This window comes from Opisthorchis viverrini, assembly GCF_000715545.1.
Source record: "Opisthorchis viverrini unplaced genomic scaffold opera_v5_447, whole genome shotgun sequence".
Taxonomy (NCBI): Eukaryota; Metazoa; Platyhelminthes; class Trematoda; order Opisthorchiida; family Opisthorchiidae; genus Opisthorchis; species Opisthorchis viverrini.
In genome coordinates this window covers 50,227-58,265 of record NW_008752108.1, presented here as the reverse complement: position 1 = coordinate 58,265, position 8,039 = coordinate 50,227, and the positions used below count along the sequence as shown (strand labels likewise).

At 40.0% G+C, this 8,039-nt stretch overlaps 1 protein-coding gene across 1 annotated transcript in view; it reads left to right on the top strand.

Annotated features, from left to right (window-relative positions):
* Nucleotides 1-1,468: 1,468 nt before the first annotated feature.
* T265_11123 (hypothetical protein) overlaps nt 1,469-8,039 on the top strand; it is a gene marked incomplete at both ends in the record, with an annotated part of 53,497 nt that continues 46,926 nt past the window's right edge. Inside the window, 2 exons of the mRNA XM_009177691.1 lie at nt 1,469-1,521; nt 7,189-7,283. The remainder of the gene's footprint in view (nt 1,522-7,188; nt 7,284-8,039) is intronic.

Sequence of the window (8,039 nt, the reverse complement as noted above, 5' to 3'; positions counted from 1 at the left end):
AGACAGAAGTGAGGTTGATAATATAGATGTGGAATAAAGAGTTGTGCGCTAGCTGGTTCCAGGAAAATGGTATTTGGAAGCTGATATGGACAGCAGGTGACGGGCTCCGCTAAAAACTAGCTGGAGAATGTAGACGTGCGCCTGGATATTTAAAGGAAGCTTCCTACCGAGAAGTAAGGAGTGGGAATTTGCATTAGGTACCTGGTCAATTTTTCGGACCACATAATATCAGTCTCGAGATTTTATGGCTCTAAAACATGAAGTCCGTGGTAATGGCATTGGTTTTAGTGTTCCAATTTGGCGTGAAATCCGTCTCAACTGAAGAGGGCTGAGACGAGCATTTGACAGGTGACGGAGGGTTGAAGATTCGTCTGTTCCCTGGGTTTGGCCCAGAGCAATTGCCGCAAGGGACGTCGACTACCTACATGTTTTTAACTGGCACATAATAAGCGAATTGAGAAAAGCTTGAATAAAAGGGCTTCTCAAAAGATGTGAATCCGGTTGAACGAATAGATCGGCGGTTACAGCCATCATTTGCATTGGGGAGGAGGGCTACGCAGTTCATCCCTCTCTCCTTGGAACGAGGAGGTGATCAGATATGGAAATTCCATTGAGGACAACAATAATAACGCGGTTGGAATGGGGGCCAAGATCAAAAGGGTAGGGGTAACAAAATGGTTTCCACTATTTTGTTCTTTCTTGGTGTCATTGTTTTTTCCAGGTTATTTGTCAATACTTGGATGTTAAGGCTCATTAACCTGTTGTGAACTGTTTGTGGTGAAAAAAGGGGCAAACATGATAAGGGTTTATCTCTGACTGGAGCATTCGCTTGAGCCAGTGGAGCTGAATCAGCTGGTCAGTAATCGAATTAGCACTTCCGTGGGAATATATACCACCGTTGCACATGAGATCAAGGATAAGGAGACAGGTGGCCATTAGAGTGCACAAGCGAGTGGTGGAAACCGCGCATCGACAGCCGGGGAATAGGTTTGTGAAGGGGTAAACGCCGCTTTATCGCGCGACTCGGAACCATTCTAGTATCGCAGACCGATGACCACATGACTGTCGCACCATCGGCGCGTGATTTTGCAGATAATTGGAGCTCAGGAGAGCCCAGGAAAAATTTTAAGTGGATATTTTAGGAACTTGTAGAAATCCAAAAAAACCGCGGACGAGCGGCGCTTAAAAGAGGTCGGGAAGAAGGAAGAAGCTATAGAGGCGTGAAAACCCTCCTCAAGCACGGAAACTTCGTACCACCATGTCTCTCTAGTTTGTCCTGGACTTTGAACAGAGTTGCATCACTTACTCCTAGAAATTTCAGATTCCCAGATAGTAATACAGTCAGAGACCTAGCGTTCAGAAATACTCTATTTGTGGCTCGCTCATAAGCCACTACGACCTACCGAACTTGGTTACATGAACTAACATTTAGCTCACGTTCCCATCCTCCCTCAAGGTCAGGAAACGGTGCTGATTTAAATTTTACAACTGCAGGCCGTGCTTGTGAGCAGTTGATTAAAGGTAAGCTATTCACCAGTTGAGTGACATTATTTAACGGACATGAAATAGAAACATGAAAGTGGCAAGGTCTCCGGATAGCGTGATTAGGGAAACCACATCACCTTTACGTTGTCTACCTCAAGCTTTTCAAGTGAGAGGTAATATTGCACCCCAGAATTTCCAAGAATGTGTTCCGACTACAAAACCTTTCTCATGCAAGTTATCTGGAAGGCGTTATTAAGTTATTTTACAAGAGTGCCTTGACTTTATCCGTAAGATGCTGAATAGAAAATCTGTCGCACTTTCTCCGTTCAGATAACTACTCGAAAAACGAGAATGAAGCTAGTAACTTTCTGTATCGGGAGAGTATCATATGCATCCTTCCACCAAATGGTTCACTTGCACACTGTGAATGTAGGTGGCTCCCGAAGACCATTACCCCATGGTACTGCTAGGAATTCTGAGCGGATCTTGAGAAAGAGATTACCAAGTCTGGTTAACAGATATTTGGCCGAAACAGTTCAGTCTCCCATCATTAAGACAGGTTATTAGAATAATGGCTGCTGGTTTGTAAATGATTATAGAACCTATAGAATTCATAAAAATCAAAAGATTGTGGTAATAGTGGAATTCAGCGGAGGTAAAATTGGTGGTGACGGTGACAATGTCTAGCGGTATTCGGGACGAAAGTAGTGGATAAAGACCTTGGCGTATGCCTAATATCTGGTTCCATGGATCCTGTTTGATTTCAAAACCATACAAGAGGAGCACCAAATGATCTAAACTTCTCTCGAAGTATTTCAGCGCAGGGTTATGTGGAGCCCTGGTCGCACTGAAAGCGGAATTGCACAAACGTGATGGAACTTGTGAAATTTTGAATTCAAATTTCCAAGCACCAGAAACCATGAAAGACGCTAGAGAGAGAGACCGACTACCATGACGTCGTTACTCGAATATGGCTTTGTCAAACAAGTAGTAATGCCATGTAACAGAATGACAATCCACATAGTTATCCGAGATTTTAGCCGAATAATATGGCACATAATACAAGGTTCCAGTATGTCCTGTGGGTATATGAATGCGTTTATTTGCTACAATCGATGGTGATTTACAGCGAACTTTAAAATCTCAAAACAACCGTAGTTTATGGGCTGTGATAAGGTGAGAGGAAATAAACCCGCCAAAAGTGAGAACAGAAGCACAGTTACATCTGTTTAAATAGGTGCAAAAATATGTCATATAAGCAGAACCGCATGACTAAGGCGAGGCTCACTGCAGCTGGATCCGCGAAGCAATCAGAATTCCTTCACTTTGGAAGAGAAGTCAATCTAGATGGTGTGCTCGATATTGGGAATATGTATGGCGGTGGCGTGCACAACGTTCTCAAGTGCAGAGGGTAGACATATGCACGGTAAGAAAGAGCACGTACGCTTTCGGCGAACAACCAAATCTCCAAACCAGTTTGCTAGGCCAATAATAGCTGCTTGGGAGTACGTCAACTTGGAGAGGTTTCTTCGATGGAAGAATTAAAGACCGAGAAGCAACATTTATGTTGTACTAGCACAAAGGAAACTTATCTCTTGTGCAATATTGGTAAAAAAAGAACATTCTTGTTTGCATTCTGCGCATCCTACGGTAAAATGAACACGTCACGTTGTGAACCGGCTTTGCGTTTTTGTATTTGGTAAGAAACCTCATTTTCCTCCATAGTTTTCCCTTTTTATGTTAAAATGTTGTAAAGCTTAAGGATGCTGCATATTTTTGAGTTTTTGAGCGCTAATTTAACCACTCTGACCACTTTAATGGACATATGGCTTTTTAAAAAATAAATCCGTTCACAATAATTTTATCTGTGTTCATGATTACTCAAGCAGAAAAAAATGTACTTGCTGAGCTAGACCAGCTTGATGCCTGGATGGCCCGCTTTTATGAAGGCAAGTAATTAACAAGGAAGTGTTTTAAAGCAAATGAAAATTGTTGTTGGCAGAAAAAAATACCCTTGGTATCAGCAAACAAGAGTAACAGAACTCATTCGCAATCTTTTGTCACAAAAGAAGTGACAAAGTTCCCAAAGTTAATAAGAACCAAGCTAACTGCGATAGGCCTAACTTTGTCTTCCACATAAGTTTGACCAAGTAGTTTTCTTGTAAACTTTGTGGCAGTTGAATGTGTGTGGACATATGTAGCACATTACATGCTTTCAGTTGATTGCGACGTTTAGCTCAAATAAACAAGAGTCGATACATTTGACGCCTATAAATAACACTGTGTTGTAAATGAAACAGAGTTTTGCAATTTTTCGCATTGAATGTAAAGGTTTCGTAAAAAGCTGGTTGGAAGCACTGCTATCAAGCAGTGCATACGCTTGTAACGTGGCACGAGGTAGCAGGTGAAACAAAATATATGGTATTAGGAAAACAAAAAATCACTCTCATTTGAGCAAAAGAGGCCAAAATTTTTGGAGTTCGAGGCTAATTCGTAACATCCGACTATAAGCAAACAAACTGGTTGGCAGCATCAAACGTGAAACATCACCGTTTTATTTGTTTTTTTAAGTCTAGCAAAGTACTTTTTGCGAAAGATTAGAATGGATATCACTCTAAAATGTGCCCGTGATTGCCTGTTGAATCAGACCAACATAAACTATAAGGCACATCATTTTAACAAAAAAGCGATAATGGGCCTTGATAAATTCGTGCAAATCAATTGGCATAGGAGATTTCAGATGTAAACAATGACAGTGTTCGCACCCTCTTTAGAAAGAGCGTAATAACGGCGGAATGATATAGAAACTTGTAGGTTTGGTTCGCAGTGAGCATAAGGAGTTCGCAGAATAAATGCCTAAACTCATAACAAACACAAACCAACCCATTCTACAAAACGCCCTAAAATTACATGAAATAAAAAATATCCGTCCAGACAAGATTATAATACGAGCTTACCATAGGTCTGAGAATGTTCAGCTGTTAAATAAGGATAGATACGCAGAGTTCTACGGAGATGTCGCAAGAACGAATGAAAGGAGTTTAAGTATTATTTCTATTCTGATAAAAATCACGGAGCGTTTTGTATTCATATGTGAGGATCGTATAGCAACAGTTTAGTCACCTTTAGTATACCGGACGCCACACAGGGGTGGACAGAAGGATATGTTAAACGTGAAAAAAATTATTTCCTCAAAAACGCAGACAACTTGCGCAGGCTGTGGGAAAAGCTACGCCGAGTCGTGTTCTAGTATTGCCGATTGAAAAGCTTTAGGGAATTAGATTTAGTGAGAAACCATGAAACGTCATTCTCGAATGAAAACATAGCTGCATTCTTCACCATCTGCTTTTTATGCTCCATTTTTTGCTAAACAAAGTATGTGGATTAAAAATTATCTTATAAGGTAAATTGAATCAGTTAGTTAGCGAATTTAGCGAGTGGAATAACTTGACGTTGCATAGACGGCTGATACGTTGAACACGCTTGTTTCATAGTTAGATTTTGTCAACAGGACACTGAGAAATAAAACATAATATTTCCCGAATTTTGCCATATACAGAACTGATTTGCTAATCTTTAGACGGCTGATGTTCTGGTTTAGTGGAATTAATTTTAACTAATCTTGCTAAGAAGAAAAAATTTACAGATGTGCAGCTATAACCAACGTGTAGTCCAGGGCTATGAAGGCACTTCCAAAATAACTGAAGTATGTGAATGTTGCTTGTTGCAGTTCAAAATTTACTAGATATTACTTATGTAGGCACATCTTGATTACAAGAGAGGTGCAAAAACGTCCTCATTTGATGAAAAAACTGGTGGAAAGTGGCTTTGGAAGTAAACTATGGTGATGGCAACAAATTAATCTGTCTCAAACCTGTGACTTGGGAATTATTTTAAACTAATGAACACTTGCCGTACTGTGTATATGAGAGCGTCCCAGAGAAATTAGGAATTGAGTCGGTCTTACAGAGTTGCAGCCTACCAGTCAAATCAGATATGAAACTCAAGTGGCAGTCCGACAAAAACATTCCATGATATCATCTTTAGTAAACCAAGTAAATTGTAGAAACTTTGGGCAAACACTTGGTCGAAAAACAAAGGTCCCGTTATGATCCGTTCTTTTGCGTTTCTATTATTTGCTTGTTTAAAGTAAGTGGCTACATACGTTCCGTAAGAACTTTCGCCTCAAGATTATTGACGAATTTTACGAAAGGCACCAAAATGTCTTGTGATGCTTAGCCGAAAAATATTAGTTTTAGCAGTTTAGTGCCTTTTTCTATTGTAGTGACTCTGCGGGCAATGCATGTGCGCACTTAAAAGAATAAACAATACTTTGCTTCAGACGAATGCCACATAAACCAACTAAAAATTTATTGAGAACACGAAGACACTGTTTTGGGTTGGGAACCATCCGACATCACGTTTCACTAAACTTTGAACTCCACTTCGTGTGTTACTCTGGTCAATTCTTCTGCCTGAAAATTTCTAGCAAAACTTGCCGTCCTTCTTCAGGCATAATTATAACAGAAGGAAATCTTCAGAATATTTATACTATTACACAGTTCAGATATGTTTAAAACAAGGCTGTTGTTTTCAGAAGTATCCTCCAAATTCGCTCTTGGTTGGCCGCCAAGTTGGACACTGGAATATCAGTAACAGAGCTTTGTTTTACACACTAAACTGACGTACGCTTGTGGCTTCGTTTTTTAAACGATTAGTAAGAGCCAAAAAGTGCTGTTGATAAGCCAACCTATAATACTACGCGTATGCATGCTTGTCAAGGCATCTACGAAACACCAACGGTAATAAAACTCCTAACTAAGCCATCCTTCAATAAGCTGTGTCAGGTGTGGTGATTTTCCTCCGATAACAAGCCGAGGCGTCAGTTATACTTTAAAGTCAGCAAAACACCAATTGGTCTCTAGGCGTTGTGCTGTGCACAACTGGAACCAGCACTGAATGGTAACCTGCAATGATTCTGTGGCTGGTTTTCAGGCCCGGTTACAAGAAAATCTCAATAACCCACCTAGAAAGATAGTCGCTTTAAAGTGAAAGCGAACAAATTACTTGATACTTTGGCACAACCATATAAATGGGTTAAATGGCTGCTCTTAAAATGTTGATCGCTAGATTCTAGAGAGTTTGAGATACAGCCTAACTTCAGCTGTTGTTGCATGTTTGTATTAGGCGAATATAGAGGCTCATTATGTTTACAGTCAGGGAAGAATAACTCTATTTCAAGGTTGAGGTTGGTGTGGAATATACCGCTATATTGTAGGTTATATTCGATCCGCAGGCAAGTCAGCGTATTTGGATATGTTGACCTAGCCGCTTCTTCCCGATCTAGATGTCTCTAAAGTCAAGGATTTCATGGAAAAGCAAGCAGATGGTACTCTAAGCTGACGGCAGAAAATGTGCGATTTTCTATCTTTGACAACCTTTTATATTATCATAGTTTTGTCATTCTCTCCACACCAAACCCTAGACTATTCCTCTTGAGATATACAATCTAAAATATTAATGTTAAAACGGTTTGCTAGTGTGTGAACCAGGGTGATTTACGGGTTCGAGAACTAATTCGATTGCACAATAGTTGTCATTTTCCTTTGATTGAAGTCATTAATGTTGTATACCGTTGTCTTGTGGGAATGTATTTTTTGAATTTATGAACAATATTAAGAGCTTTTGTATTCTTTGTTGCAGCACTTGATTCAGCCGGATTTTTTCGATTCCTAATTGGCCGTCGGGCGTTTGGAGAAGCGAGGCTTTAACTCATCTAAGCTATATATATTGAATTGGTGGGTTTGCGTTTCGTCTATGATTCTAAGACCTTTGATCATTGCTCCATAAAGATTGTTTGACGGTCCAAAAGGCTTGAATGGCGCACAACTGTATTCATTCACTAAATTTCACTCATTATAAGTCCCCACAGGTATCCTTTGGGTACGAGATTTGCAGTTTAACTATCCTCTTGGATGGAAGAGCTTATTCGGCATGCCCAGTTAAACCTTGGTGCACCTCTTTGCTATACATAAAATCAAAGTATAATGTTTCTCACATATAAACCTCCGTAGAGACCACTTCATCCAAATGATCTTTATTGAATTTTGACTAGTAAATTTTTTCATTACAGATCATTGTTTGTCCAATGGTAAACCTATGAGGGATTGTCGCCTTCTAAACTTTCATCATACTTGCAAATTTGTTCACTTTTGGCCCCAAGATTTATGAAGTACTTTTCTGCTTTCAGAGGAGTTGTCTGTTGAGTGCCAGGCAACTCTGCTGATACCGAAAATGAACCATTTATCTTCAGCATATTGTCGGTTTATTGGGATATCAAAGATGCAAATCTGGTTTACGTTTGGATTTACTATCCTTGTCTCGCTGGCGTGACATTTTGTGGTAGGGTTTTATCGGGTGTGTAAGTTAGGACCTAGTAGCCAATTTGAGTGCGAGAGGCTGGTATAGCATACTTTAGTGGAGTGTACAGCATGATGCTGTCATTTCTGATACCAATACGCACGAAGACTTGTTTGAATCTATTTTGGCTGCAT